Source organism: Lepus europaeus, chromosome X (genome assembly GCF_033115175.1).
Source record: "Lepus europaeus isolate LE1 chromosome X, mLepTim1.pri, whole genome shotgun sequence".
Taxonomy (NCBI): Eukaryota; Metazoa; Chordata; class Mammalia; order Lagomorpha; family Leporidae; genus Lepus; species Lepus europaeus.
In genome coordinates this window covers 94,887,568-94,903,483 of record NC_084850.1, presented here as the reverse complement: position 1 = coordinate 94,903,483, position 15,916 = coordinate 94,887,568, and the positions used below count along the sequence as shown (strand labels likewise).

At 40.6% G+C, this 15,916-nt stretch overlaps 1 pseudogene; it reads right to left on the bottom strand.

The window, feature by feature from the left end:
- LOC133753542 (regulator of G-protein signaling 17-like) lies at window positions 1–653 on the bottom strand (annotated as a pseudogene).
- Window positions 654–15,916: the final 15,263 nt, after the last annotated feature.

Sequence of the window (15,916 nt, the reverse complement as noted above, 5' to 3'; positions counted from 1 at the left end):
TTAAGATTCAGAAGAAGAGTCAGCAGTACTTTCAACAAATGACTTATAAATTTGAGAGTTAAAAAAAATCTTGGAATAGAATCTCTGTGCATTAAGGTATAAATCTCAAGTTGGGCATCTTCATATATGTGAAGACTGGGATCCAACAGATTTCTATTGATCACCTCTCTAAATCAAGAATCTAGACTAACTTCTTTTGGTGATAGTATAGAATTGTAGTCTTCATATATCATCCTGGCCTTTTCTTCTATTACTTTTTAATCCTGCTCTTTCTTTAAGTCTTAACAGTGAAGCCAGAAAAGCAGGTTCTCCTCACTGTATTCTGTGTGGAGGAACTCTCTGGAAAGATTTCTTCCTGCTGGGGCCTTCATCAGCTTGTCAAAATTCTGAGACCAGGACAAGACTTCGCCTGCGGCGGGGTTTTGGCATTCTTCTAGGACCTGGATACTTTCCATTTTTGTGGTATGTGTGGGTCTTCCTGAATTTTCTCCCCTTTCATCATTCCTAATGGTGAGGAAGGAGCAGTTGCAATAACAGCATCAGCAAAAGCAACACGTGTTTTTGGGCCTCTGGTTTCCAGGAGCTTGGGACATAGCAGGTGTTCCTTCATTTTGTGACTGTTGCCTTTTTCGCATTTCAGCTACTTCAGTACCCAACTGGCCCATAGTTGCCTGGAGCTGTGGGCAGCGCAGTGATGGGTCTGGGGGCGCTAGGCTGGGCTGCTCAGTGCTCTAGCAGAGCCAGTTCCTTGCTATCCACCCAACTTCAGCACCCAGCGGGCGAGGAGTGATGGAACGTGGCAAGGATGGAGGGGAGTGGGGGAGGAGGCCCACATTATCTTATAGATAAGGAAACAAACACAGAGAATGGGAATGACTTGTCCAGAGTCAGAAGACAAAAGCGTGGATATCTGGGAGTAAAACAAATATTTGGAATATGCTTCACTTAAGTTATTTTATTCTATTTTAGAAATAATAAATAGGTTTCCTGTATTGATTGTACTGATTCCCATCTAAAGTGGTGAAAACTCATACCCATGTATGGAGAGAAAGGTCTTTAAACAGGAATTTAAACCAAGGATTGAGCCACCCAGTCTGCAACTTGTTCCCACATTCATGGTGCTGAGTTAACTTGTATTCAACATGTGGCTCTGAGCTTGCTGGAGTTGGATAATCCCATGAAAATTGTGGTTCTTTAATAGCCTCAGTGCTAGGCAGAGATCAGAAACTTACTAAGTTTCTAGGTGTCAAATAGTTTCTATTTCATTGATCAATTAGAAACAACTAAGTGTCTATTGAATACAGATAGAAATAAATAAGAATATGTATTTCATGGTTGTGAGGACAGTAAACCAACAAGGTAATTTGTGCTCATGCATAAGGTCCCAATTTTGTTGCACAAAACATGGCAAACATATATGAATAGATGTTTAGTGCTATACATATTGAAATTTGACCACAGAAAAGCTGCCACTGTGGCACAATGGGTTAAACCAGCATCCCATATGGGTGCCAGTTTGAGTCCTGGCTGCCCAACCTTCGATCCAGCTCTCTGCTAATGTCCCTGGGAAAACAGTGGAGGATGGTCCAGTGCTTTGGCCCCTGCATCCACGTGGGAGACCAGGAATAAGCTCCTGATTCCTGGCTTCTGTCTGGCCCAACCCCCATCATTGTGTCCATTTGGGGAGTGAACCAGCAAATGGAAGATCTCTCTGTATATTTCTTCATTTCTACAACTCAACCTTTCAAATAAGTAAATAAGCCTTAAAAAAGATATTGTAGCATAGAAGCTGAGCTATTAGATCAGGTTTATTGATAATACTCAGTAAAGGCACATATGCATGTGTATTCACCTCTTCACAAATATTGATTCATACATGCATACATACTGTAAGCTTGGGACTGCTTTCTAGCTCTGACAGTTGATTTCAAATATCTCAGAGGAAAGACATGGTCAGAAATAAGTTGTAAAATGCTCTGAGAATAAAGAAACACTCCCTAAATAAGTTTTCTAACTTGCTGAAAAATAATCACACTTTTAATCATTGGGATTATTCCTTGGTATATTCTACTTAGCAAGAGTTAAGATGAAACTTGTAGAGTGATTTAAGCCATCAGGACATAATTTCACTAGGCTAAGATCTGTATAAATTTTGAAGGACATTATGACTTTTTTTAAAAGAAAGTCTTATTTAAAATTTGCTTATTTGAAAGATAGAGTTATGAGGGGTGGGGGAGAAAGACTAGGAGATCTTCCACTTGTTGGTTCACTCCACAAATGACTGCAACAGGTGGGGCTGGGCCAGGCCAAAGTCAGAATCCTGAAACTTCATCTGGGTTTCTCACCTGGGGAACAGGGGTCCAAGAACTTGGGCCATCATCTACTGCCTTCCCAGATGTGTTAACAGGGAGCTGGTTTGGAAGCAGAACAGCTGGGACAGGACTCAAACTGGTGCTCATACGGGATCCAGTGTCACAGTTGGTGGCTTAATCTAATGTGGTACAATGCTGTCCCAAAGTAGCAATGATTAAAAGCAATAGAAAAACATATTCAAATTTTTAAAAGATAACCATTTTTTATAAAACCTATCATTACCAGCATGTCAGTATCCTTAATAAAATCAGTCTCAGTAAGGCATATTTGCCAATATCTGAGACTAATATCTGAGACTAATATCTGACATATGAAAATGAAGTAGATTTCTACTGTTCCTAGACCTGGCAGAACAATAAAAATGGTACTAATTAGCATTGACTACATAAGAGGTAGGCAAGAAAGAGCTCAATTAAATAGTTAACCTCACCATGGTATAGCCACAATGGGTGGTTTTTGGAAAGAATGATCTTCCAGACCTCAAGAGGATCAAAATTGAAAGTTCTAGGAGCTAATCCCAGAGACAAAAAAGGTAGAGATTCCCTGGTTTTCCTCTATCAGGTAATCAAGAAATGACTATTCTAGCTTGGAACACAGGAGAATTATCAGTTCTTAGAGCAACAGTAAGAGCAGATAACATTTACTGAAACTTTTCTATGTGCTAGATACTATATTAGGTATTTTTTTAAAATTGTATTTAATGAATATAAATTTCCAATGTACAGCTTATGGATTACAATGGCTTCCCCCTCCCATAACTTCCCTCCCACCCGCAACCCTCCCCTCTCCCGCTCCCTCTCCCCTTCCATTTGCATCAAGATTCATTTTCAATTCTCTTTATATACAGAAGATCAATTTAGTATAAAATTTCAACAGTTTGCACCCACATAGAAACACAAAGTGAAACATACTGTTTGAGTACTAGTTATAGCATTAAATCAAAATGTACAGCACATTAAGGACAGAGATCCCACATGAGGAGCAAGTGCACAGTGGCTCCAGTTGTTGACCCAACAAATTGACACTCTAGTTTATGGCGCCAGTAACCATCCTAGGCTGTCGTCATGAGTTGCCAAGGCTATGGAAGCCTTCCAAGTTTGCCGACTCTGATCATATTTAGACAAGGTCATAAAAGACAGAGTGAGGATAGTAACCAATGATCCTAAGAGTGGCATTTACCAGGTTTGAATAATTATACAGCATTAAGTGGGGAAGAGGACCATCAGTACACACAGGTTGGGAGTAGAGCCATTGGTGGTAGAGTAGAGGTTATGATTACAAAGGAATGAGGCTCAAGTACGCTAGACAGGGCTTAGGACAAAGGAAAGAGTCATTATTAGAGGAGCTAAGAAAGGTGCTGTCCAAGCTACAATTAAGTTTTCTCATTGAGAGGCAAATAGAACCTGATAGAAGGGGCTTGATAATAATCTGGTGGGCTTTAGGCCTTGTATGTTAAGAGGCCCAGACCTATCTATCTCTTCACATGGGGTATATCCTAAGGGAGGTGTGAACCTCCTAGGGGAAGGCACTCTGTAACTTTCATTACTTGGCTGGCCTGGGAGGAGAGCTGGCCAGGTAAAGGCAGGGGGCATCTCTAACAAGAAATTTACAGTTCTGCCTGCAATGTTGCTGACCCTACTTGGCCGTCCCCTCAGCTGCAGTGGTCACTTTGGAAGTTGGGCTGAGTGAAGGGCTTTTCAGCTTAGAGCCAATAAGATCTGTGGCTCTGACCTGGGCATCCTTCAACTCCAGGGCAAGTCCATTTCCAGTGATCCAACTCTTGGCAGAGCTGCCAGGGCTCTTCACAAGCTGACTTCTGCTGAAGCCCAGGCTTACCACATTGAAAGCCACTGCAGTGGACTGGCCTGTTGGGTCTCCTTGAGGGCAGATCACTGTACAGATCAGCCATTAATAGGCCTGCCACCCATTGCTTCTGATGCCTAGCTTTCTTTTCCTCCTGGTTTTTGTTAAAGCAGACCAGAGGATGCAAGTCAAGGGAGTGCCCGTTTCCCATCTCTAATCTTCGGTGGCCTGAACTACAAGTCTATAGTCACAGGCATGTTCTGTAGTAGTTTTTCTAAGGTAGACAATGCCCATGAGGAAAATTAGATTCTCACTTTAAAGCTTTCTTTCCTTTTGGTCTGAAAGGGAGGTTTTTTCTACTTACTGTATACTTCGCTGATGGCAAAGTGAATCTAGCTATGAGATTATTATTTAAGTTCTTATTTTGGCTATGCTATTACAGAAAAATGTTAGGCATCTCTTTTATAAGTCTAAAGATTAAATTGTGCATCCTACAGATTCCTTCATAATAGAATTAGTTTCCTACCTTGAGGAGAATAGAGAAATGAAAGAACAAGTTGGGCTTAGAATAGAGAAATGAGGGAGCAAGTCCTAGATCGCTTGCTGACAATAGCAATATCACATGAATACTTAGCAAACCGTTTCAACCATTAGATAACAACTTAATAAAACATTTACCGGAAGGTCCAATGCCTTCTATAAATTTTAAGAATCATGTATTTGAAAACACCTCTTAAATATCTAACGTAGTGTAGTTTGTTTAACCAGTAAACTTAAGCACAACCATCTAAAATGTTTTTAGTTTCTTTCTACCAACACGTTTAAAACATATGATACACAGATTCAGGTCACACAAATTAAAATGTGTCTTTGATTGATTTTAGCAGCTTAAATTTATGGACAATCTTATCTATAAGCCATTTAAAATAAAACTCTTAATAAAATTTCCCAATGTGGAAATATAATATGTACACACATATAACATAGCATAGTAGACCAATATAGCAATTTTAATAATAGCTTTTAAAATCTTTAACTCTTTTTGTAGATTGCCAATTGATTTGAATTGCTTTTTGCTTTTAGTAACCTCAGTTAACCATACTTTCTCTCAGTTGGTACTGTTAATACATTATTGGCTTCATCTGTTTACAGAGCCATCCCAAAGTACTGAATACAATAGAAGTGGCTGGCAAAAGTCCATAGGAACCTATAGGAGGACAGCTAAACACAGAACCAACAACACTGTAGTTTTATGAGCAGCACATCATATATAACTGTGGATGACAAAAGACTTTAAGTCGCCATGTTTAAAATTATAAACTCATCAACCAACAAGAGGCGCTTGCTTACTTCACAGTATTTTTGAAAGCACCTGTAGGATTTTACAAGTGTTTAACCCTTTAGGCCTCTGTGGCTTTCTCATTAAGATAACTATCATTTCTAGTAACACAAGATCATTAGACTTTTTAATTCTCAAACATTTGTATTAATAGCATTTTCCATTATAGAAACTTAAAGTTTGGTACCACATCACATATTTTCAGTACTTCTAATATAATCCAAATAGCCTGATCAGTCGGTGTCTCTATAAGATGAGAGACATAAGTCCTACGATTTTTTCAGTTGGGCCCAAACTGGAAAAAACAAAGTCCAGGATTTACTGGAAATTTTAGAGACCAGATTGTTTGAAACTTTGATTTTTTGAATGCCTGTCAAGAATGCCAAGTAGGCTCAAAATCCAAAATATCTGGTTGAAATAAGATTCCTTAAAATCATGACATAACATAGACCAAATTTGATCATTGTTACAAGGTGATTATTCAAATCTTTGAAAATAAGCACATATTTAAATAACCCATAGCTCTTAATAAAAATTCAGCTGTTTTTGAACAATTAGAATTTAACAGACATCAAGAGAACATGGTAGATTACTTTAACACATTGCTTTAAGAGAGCATCAGAGTTTAATTCTATGTCAAAGAGAAATTGAGCTTCCTGTGATCTTTTGCTGTGAGGTTTCCTTCCTTTACCTTCTTTCATATTGGTGACCATGTTTCTGTGTTTCTGTGTGTAACACATCTTTAAGCATCTTTTGCAGGGCAGGATGAGTGGCAACAAATTCTTTCAGTTTCTGTTTGCTATGAAAAGTCTTAATGTCACCTTCATTCACAAATGAGAGCTTTGCAGGATATAGTATTCTGGGCTGGCAGTTTTTCTCTCTTAGTACCTGGGCTATGTCTCGCCATTTCCTTCTAGCTTGTAGGGTTTCTGATGAGAAGTCTGCTGTGAGTCTAATTGGAGATTCTCTAAGAGTGATCTGACGTTTCTCTCTTGCACCTTTTAGGATCTTTTCTTTATGTTTCACTGTGGTGAGTTTGATTACAACATGTCGTGGTGAGGATCTCTTTTGGTCATGTTTATTAGGGGTTCTATAAGCTTCCTGTACTAAGATGCCTCTGTCCTTCTCCAAACCTGGGAAATTTTCTGCTAGTATCTCACTGAAAATGCCTTCTAATCCTTTCTCCCTCTCCATGCCTTCAGGAACTCCTAGAACCCGAATGTTGGGTTTTTTAATAGTATCCTGTAGATTCCCGACAATATTATTTAGATTTCTAATTTCCTCTTCTTTTCTTTGGTTTGCCTGTTTCCTTTCCTGTGCTCTGTCTTCTAAGTCCGATATTCTCTCTTCTGCTTCGCCCATTCTGTTTTTAAGGCTCTCTAATGTGTTTGTCATTTGATCTATTGAATTCTTCATTTCATTATGATTTCTCATCACTATCACAGTTTCTTGTTCTACTAGTTGTTTCATTTCATTTTGATTCCTCCTTAATATTTCATTTTCATGAGAGAGATTTTCTATCTTGTCCATTAAGGATTTCTGTAGTTCAAGAATTTGTTTTTGAGAACTTCTTAATGTTCTTATCAGTTTTTTGAGATCCGCTTCTTGCATTTCTTCTATCTCATCATCTTCATAATCTTGAATTGGGGTGTCTTTTTCATTTGGGGGTGTCATAGTGTCTTCCTTGTTCTTGTTACCTCGGTTTTTGCGTTTGTTGTTTGGCATGTTGGAGATATTTGGTTTCTTCACTGTGGTGTTTTTTCTTGTTACACTATGGCTCTATATTAAGTGGACTGTCTGCTTTCGGTGGAGCCTTAGAGGCTTGAGATGAGTGTGGCCTGAGAGCTGTGTTTGGTTCCTCAGTGTTGAGGGTGTGTCAAAGATGACACTCCCAGGTTAGGTGTGGTAAATCTCTTTCTTTCTTTCTTTTTTTGATTCAAAAGGGAAGTAATTCTGCACAGCTGAACGTAATTGGAGGTAGTTAGCAGGCTAATGATATACCCACAGGAGGCAGAGATTGGAAGCTCTTTCCCAAGGACCACACAGGGAATCTGTGCTGCCCTCAGTGTGGGCTCCAATTCTCCTGCAGTCTCCCACTGGGTTGCCAAGTTAGATGCTAATCTCCTGTTATTTCACCCCTCCCCCCAGAGTCAGGTTTTTTTGCTAGGCTCAGGGCTGGTGCAGACCTGAGGTCGCCCTGCTTATGACGTGTGTCCAAAATGGCGCCTGCTCTTTGTCTTGCTCGCCTTTGAGAGGTGAGCGGAGAGAGAGATACTCGTGTCCGTATCGGTCACTTTTTTTTTTCCTCTCTCTCTTCTAGTTAGCCTGGTGAACTTTTCCCCACTGAGTTTCAAGCCTCGTTCCCTCTAGTCTCCTCTTTCCGCTTGCCCACTGGTATCTCGGGCCATTGAGGTTCGGCTCACCTCGCGTTCCAGCGCTGGTGTGTTGAGTCTGCCGCTGGTGTCCCGAACTTGGGCTCCCACGCTCTCCACGCAGGTCCACAGTGAATCACTAGTTCCAGAAGAGTTTCCTCTGCTGTTTCTTCCCCTACTCTTCCTTGACCCTGCAGTATCTCCACTTATATTAACCTGTCTCTCGCTCGGACTAATAGTGTGCTCCCTTCCTATTCCGCCATCTTGCCGCTCTCTCCTATGCTAGGTATTTTATCATGGATTATCTCAGAAAATGCTCACAATAGTCCTGTACGACATAGATATTGTCATTATCCAAACCATACCAATGATGAAACTGTGGCTCTGAGAAGTGCAAATCTTTCCAACCTGTAATTCAGAATTCAAACCCAGAAAATTTGATTCCACTCAATATATCTCTCTTTCTTTCTTTCTTTTCTTTTTTTTTTTTGACAGGTAGAGTGGACAGTGAGAGAGAGAGACAGAGAGAAGAAAGGTCTTCCTTTTCCGTTGGTTCACCCTCCAACGGCCGCTGTGGCCAATGCACTGCGGCCTGCATACTGCGCTGATCTGAAGCCAGGAGTCAGGTGCTTCTCCCGGTCTCCCTAGTGGGTGCAGGGCCCAAGGACTTGGGCCATCCTCCACTGCACTCCCGGGCCACAGCAGAGAGCTGGACTGGAAGAGGAGCAACCAGGACGGAATCCGGTGCCCCAACTGGACTAGAACCCTGTGTGCCGGCACCGCAGGCAGAGGATTAGCCTATTGAGCCATGGCACCGGCCAATATATCTGTTTCAATATGCTTCTCAATATATGATAAATAATAGGAATATGTAGATTGATGATTATGATGATGAATTTTTATCTTGGTTTAGACTTTTGTAGTTAACAACATTGCTTGCTTTTCTTTTTTTTTTTTTTTTCATTCTCACTACTACCCTACGTGGTAGAAAGTATTATCCCCATTTTCTTTCTTTTTTTCCTCCATTTTCAAAAATGTGGTTCAGAGAAGTTAAATACTTTGCCTAAGCTCATATAAGTAGGCAAGGGGCAAGGTGTTAGGTAGGAAGTCAGAAATTGAGCCTATGTATGTATGAGAAAGGCCTGAAGACAAGCACCCACTGTGGAAGCTCCAGAAGCCCAGCATCTTGTACTTCAAAGTCCTGCCCAGATCCTGATAGCTTTTAGGTGGTCCCAGCCCTTCCTCCAGGATAATTCTCTCTCCTCAGGACCAAAAGGGTTACCTAATAAGATGGGGCAATAAAACCTTCTCAGACACTGTGGTGGAATGAGAAGGCCGTACCAAGATGGCTGCTGGCAAGCGAGCGTCAGTTACTCAGGAAATGGCTTTGGAACCCACCTGACAAAGGAGCCTGCCTGGCAACAGGGAGTAATTGGTTAGAGCATAAACCGCCCTTTGACGGAATTGGCTGCTTTGGCTATTCAAGCTGCTGTACCAACTGAAATAAATGAGTCTGCGAGCTGCTGGCCTCTATCCTGCTTTCACCCAACTCCCAGTGTCTGTGTGGTGACTCTGCGCTACTTGCCCCCACCACACTCCTCCTCTCAGAACGAATCTACAGCAACACGACACGCGAAGTCCCCCTACTCTGCCTAGGCACCAGCAAATCTAGGGGGGAATTTGCTAACTTTCACCCAACAAACCCTTCCACCAGGACTCTCCATCCTTTGTCCTGGAGGAGAGGAGGAGGTGGGTAAACAGACTCTCTTAAAAACCTAGGGAGTCCAAACGGACTGCGTGTTCAGCTCTGCCTCTCTGCTGAGCCGCCTGCCTGGCCTGCCCAGGTGTATTCTCTCCATTCAACAATGTAACCTCACTCTCCCCCAGTCCGAGTGGCTGGGTGCTCTCTCTCTGTCCCTTCCATTCCGATGGATGCCCTATGCCTAATAAAGCCTTATCACCCCGCTCTCTGTCTCACGCCTGAATTCTTTCTTGCATGAAGACAAGAACCCCACGGCTTCCACGGCCTTCCCTCCAGTAACAATGGTAGACTTTTAACTCAAATTATATGCCTCCTTAACCTGTTTGCTTGAACCCTATGCCCTCTGAACTGGTTTTATCATTACTCTTTGTCTTTCCTGACACTGTGCTACTGTGCTGCCCCATATATAGCAGTAAAAAATGGGTAGATTTGGTATATGAGTATACTTAATCTCTGAAAGAGTAAAGTAATCTCCAAACTTTAGCCAATGATTCAAGTAAATAGTGTGACTTGTCCTTTATAGTTTAGGGTAATGATGATGCCCTTAACTGTGAGGCAGAAACAATATGCCAGTTTTCTTCTCTTTAGTTTTTTTTTTAAATTTGATTTAAGGTGTACAGAGTTCATGCATTCATATATACAGATTTTGGAACATAGTGTTTCTTTCCACCCCACCCTGTCTCCCAGTCTTCTCTTTAAAAAAGCGTAATAATATCTGCCCAACTCACTTCATATGATTCTTAGGTTCAAGTTAATTCCAGAATCATAATTTTATAGAATTGGAAGTGACAATATAAATCATTCTTCCAATGCAGAAATGTAACCTGAAAGTTCAACAAAGGTAGAGTTCCAGAGTCTCTGCTTGAAAACCATCAAGGATATTTCTTTTATTTATTTTTTTTAACTTTTATTTAATGAATATAAATTTCCAGTGTACAGCTTATGGATTACAATGGCTTCCCCCCCCCATAACTTCCCTCCCACCCGCAACCCTCCCCTCTCCCGCTCCCTCTCCCCTTCCATTTGCATCAGGATTCATTTTCAATTCTCTTTATATACAGAAGATCAATTTAGTATAAAGATTTCAACAGTTTGCACCCACATAGAAATACAAAGTGAAACATACTGTTTGAGTACTAGTTATAGCATTAAATCAAAATGTACAGCACATTAAGGACAGAGATCCCACATGAGGAGCAAGTGCACAGTGGCTCCTGTTGTTGACCCAACAAATTGACACTCTAGTTTATGGCGCCAGTAACCATCCTAGACTGTCGTCATGAGTTGCCAAGGCTATGGAAGCCTTCCAAGTTTGCCGACTCTGATCATATTTAGACAAGGTCATAAAAGACAGAGTGAGGATAGTAACCAATGATCCTAAGAGTGGCATTTACCAGGTTTGAACAATTATACAGCATTAAGTGGGGAAGAGGACCATCAGTACACACAGGTTGGGAGTAGAGCCATTGGTGGTAGAGTAGAGGTTATGATTACAAAGGAATGAGGCCCAAGTGCACTAGACAGGGCCTAGAACAAAGGACAGAGTCATTATTAGAGGAGCTAAGAAAGGTGCTGTCTAAGCTACAATTAAGTTTTCTGATTGAGAGGCAAATAGAACCTGACAGAAGGGGCTTGATAATAATCTGGTGGGCTTTAGGCCTTGTAAATTCAGAGGCCCAGACCTATCTATCTCTTCACATGGGGTATATCCTAAGGGAGGTGTGAACCTCCTAGGGGAAGGCACTCTGTTGACTTTCATTACTTGGCTGGCCTGGGAGGAGAGCTGGCCAGGTAAAGGCAGGGGGCATCTCTAACAAGAAATTTACAGTTCTGCCTGCAATGTTGCTGACCCTACTTGACCATCCCCTCAGCTGCAGTGGTCACTTTGGAAGTTGGGCTGAGTGAAGGGCTTTTCAGCTTAGAGCCAATAAGATCTGTGGCTCTGACCTGGGCATCCTTCGACTCCAGGGCAGGTCCATTTCCAGTGATCCAACTCTTGGCAGAGCTGCCAAGGCTCTTCACAAGCTGACTTCTGCTGAAGCCCAGGCTTACCACATTGAAAGCCACTGCAGTGGACTGGCCTGTTGGGTCTCCTTGAGGGCAGATCACTGTACAGATCAGCCATTAATAGGCCTGCCACCCATTGCTTCTGATGCCGAGCTTTCTTTTCCTCCTGGTTTGTGTTAAAGCAGACCAGAGGATGCAAGTCAAGGGAGTGCCCGTTTCCCATCTCTAATCTTCGGTGGCCTGAACTACAAGTCTATAGTCACAGGCATGTTCTGTAGTAGTTTTTCTAAGGTAGACAATGCCCATGAGGAAAATTAGATTCTCACTTTAAAACTTTCTTTCCCTTTGGTCTGAAAGGGAGGTTTTTTCTACTTACTGTATACTTCGCTGATGGCGAAGTGAATCTAGCTATGAGATTATTATTTGAGTTCTTATTTTGGCTATGCTATTGCAGAAAAATGTTAGCCATCTCTTTTATAAGTCTAAAGATTAAATTGTGCATCCTACAGATTCCTTCATAATAGAGTTAGTTTCCTACCTTGAGGAGAATAGAGAAATGAAAGAACAAGTTGGGCTTAGAATAGAGAAATGAGGGAGCAAGTCCTAGATCGCTTGCTGACAATTTAAAATTATAAACTCATCAACCAACAAGAGGCACTTGCTTACTTCACAGTATTTTTGAAAGCACCTGTAGGATTTTACAAGTATTTAACCCTTTAAGCCTCTGGGGCTTTCTCATTAAGATAACTATCATGTCTCCAAAATATCTGGTTGAAATAAGATTTCTTAAAATCATGACATAACATAGACCAAATTTGATCATTGTTACAAGGTGATTATTCAAATTTTTGAAAAAAGCACATATTTAAATAACCCATAGCTCTTAATAAAAATTCAGCTGTTTTTGAACAATTAGAATTTAACAGACATCAAGAGAACATAATAGATTACTTTAACACATTGCTTTAAGAGAGCATCAGAGTTTAATTCTATGTCAAAGAGAAATTGAGCTTCCTGTGATCTTTTGCTGTGAGGTTTCCTTCCTTTACCTTCTTTCATATTTGTGACCATGTTTCTGTGTTTCTGTGTGTAAGACATCTTTAAGCATCTTTTACAGGGCAGGATGAGTGGCAACAAATTCTTTCAGTTTCTGTTTGCTATGAAAAGTCTTAATTTCACCTTCATTCACAAATGAGAGCTTTGCAGGATATAGTATTCTGGGCTGGCAGTTTTTCTCTCTCAGTACCTGGGCTATGTCTCGCCATTCCCTTCTAGCTTGTAGGGTTTCTGATGAGAAGTCTGCTGTGAGTCTAATTGGAGATTCTCTAAGAGTGATCTGACGTTTCTCTCTTGCACCTTTTAGGATCTTTTCTTTATGTTTCACTGTGGTGAGTTTGATTACAACATGTCGTGGTGAGGATCTCTTTTGGTCATGTTTATTAGGGGTTCTATAAGCTTCCTGTACTAAGATGCCTCTGTCCTTCTCCAAACCTGGGAAATTTTCTGCTAGTATCTCACTGAAAAGGCCTTCTAATCCTTTCTCCCTCTCCATGCCTTCAGGAACTCCTAGAACCCGAATGTTGGGTTTTTTAATAGTATCCTGTAGATTCCCGACAATATTTTTTAGATTTCTAATTTCTTCTTCTTTTCTTTGGTTTGCCTGTTTCCTTTCCTGTTCTCTGTCTTCTAAGTCTGATATTCTCTCTTCTGCTTCGCCCATTCTGTTTTTAAGGCTCTCTAATGTGTTTGTCATTTGATCTATTGAACTCTTCATTTCATTATGATTTCTAGTCACTATCAGAGTTTCTTGTTCCACTAATTGTTTCATTTCATTTTGATTCCTCCTTAATATTTCACTTTCACGAGAGAGATTTTCTATCTTGTCCATGAAGGATTTCTGTAGTTCAAGAATTTGTTTTTGAGAACTTCTTAATGTTCTTATCAATTTTTTGAGATCCGCTTCTTGCATTTCTTCGATCTCATCTTCTTCATAGTCTTGAATTGGGGTGTCTTTTTCATTTGGGGGCATCATAGTGTCTTCCTTGTTCTTGTTAGCTTGGTTTTTGCGTTTGTTGTTTGGCATGTTGGAGATATTTGGTTTCTTCACTGTGGTGTTTTTTCTTGTTACACTATGGCTCTATATTAAGTGGACTGTCTGCTTTCAGTGGAGCCTTAGAGGCTTGAGATGAGTGTGGCCTGAGAGCTGTGTTTGGTTCCTCAGGGTTGAGGGTGTGTCAAGGATGACACTCCCAGGTTAGGTGTGGTAAATCTCTCTTTCTTTTTTTGATTTAAAAGGGAAGTAATTCCGCACAGCTGAACGTAATTGGAGGTAGTTAGCAGGCAAATGATATACCCACAGGAGGCAGAGATTGGAAGCTCTTTCCCAAGGACCACACAGGGAATCTCTGCTGCCCTCAGTGTGGGCTCCAATTCTCCTGCAGTCTCCCACTGGGTTGCCAAGTTAGATGCTAATCTCCTGTTATTTCACCCCTCCCCACAGAGTCAGGTTTTTCTGCTAGGCTCAGGGCTGGTGCAGACCTGAGGTCGCCCTCCTTATGACGTATGTCCAAAATGGCGCCTGCTCTGTCTTGCTCGCCTTTGAGAGGTGAGCGGAGAGAGAGAAACTTGTGTCCGTATCAGTCACTTTTTTTATTTTTTTTCTCTCTCTTCTAGTTAGCCTGGTGAACTTTTCCCCACGGAGTTTCAAGCCTCGTTCCCTCTAGCCTCCTCTTTCCGCTTGCCTGCTGGTATCTCGGGCTATGGAGGTTCGGCTCACCTCGCGTTCCAGCGCTGGTGTGTTGAGTCTGCCGCAGGTGTCCCGAACTTGGGCTCCCAGGCTCTCCACGCAGGTCCACTGTGAATCACTAGTTCCGGAAGAGTTTCCTCTGCTGTTTCATCCCCTACTCTTCCTTGACTCTGCAGTATCTCCACTTATATTAAACTTTCTTTCCCCCCGGACTAAGTGTGCTCCCTTCCTATTCCGCCATCTTGCCGCCTCCCATCAAGGATATTTCTTATCCTTCCTCCTTGGGCTGTGGTAAAGATTTCTAATTTGAGGGAAGATTAACTGACTATTGTCTTCTTGTAACTTATGTACATTTGTTGTTTTACACTATTTAGGAGAAGTTTATTTTATTCTACATGACAGCCAATTCAAATTTAGAAATTAGTAATGAAAAGGTATATTTAAAAATTCAAAATGTTGTTTTTTGTCAAAAGGAAAAAAGAAGCCTTCTCCTTTCCTTTCTTGGAGCATTTCCTTGAGATACTTACCTAGTTTTTGTAGATCATTTCTGTTTCTCTTCGACATGTATGTAAAATGTTTTAAAGGCTAAATAATTCTTTTGCCAATATTACAACTGCAGAATGTTCTAATTAAGAATATGGGGAGCCATTTCTTAAAAGCTATCTCTTTGAAGTGTAAACATCAAGGGAAATGAGACTCCTATATCCTTGTGAGTTTAACCTAGATGGTTTGCTTCAAGCCATAACCACCTGCTAGTCAGAGATATGGAAAGTTTTATTATTCTTTCAGATGAAGAAAATTAGCTAGCACAGATGGCTACCGAATTACTAGATCAACTTGGGGTAATGATAAAAGAAAGTATAGCAAATATTACCATTCTCTCTTACATGAGAGCAGGTAATTGTTTATTGTGTCTTTTTTGGCTACATAAGACAGGTGAAATTATTTCTTTCTTGTATAATTTCCAGTATTACCTACAATGTGTATGCTACTCCATTTATGTTTATTCCATCATATAGGTATAAAAATGTGTAAACCTTTAAATTACTTCACTTTTCAAAGCAAAGAGGTTAATGCTTAGATATTGCCACATATTCTTAAATATATCCAAAAATAACCCTTCATATTTTACTTTAGCACTTTGTCAGAAATCAAAACCCATTTTACTGGTTTATATTTCTCAAAACACCATTTCCTCCTTAGTGAATCAAAAAAAAAATGAAAAACAAAACCCACATATATCAATCCCAGTTTTATACTAGTTTAACCACATTGATAATGTTATTGACAACATCTAGTACATTATATCTTCACAGTACTTTTAAAATAAGCATTGCAATTACTAAAGCTCTTGTTAGCTAGTGCATTTGTACAGAAAACAAAGCACATTTTGGACATTCAATAGTCTTAGACTGATCACAGGGAAGATGTGTTAGGATTTCTGAGAAAAGAAGAATTTCTTCTTCTAAGCCATAATTAACTATAGAGTGATCTACAGGCTTATTCTAGCATTT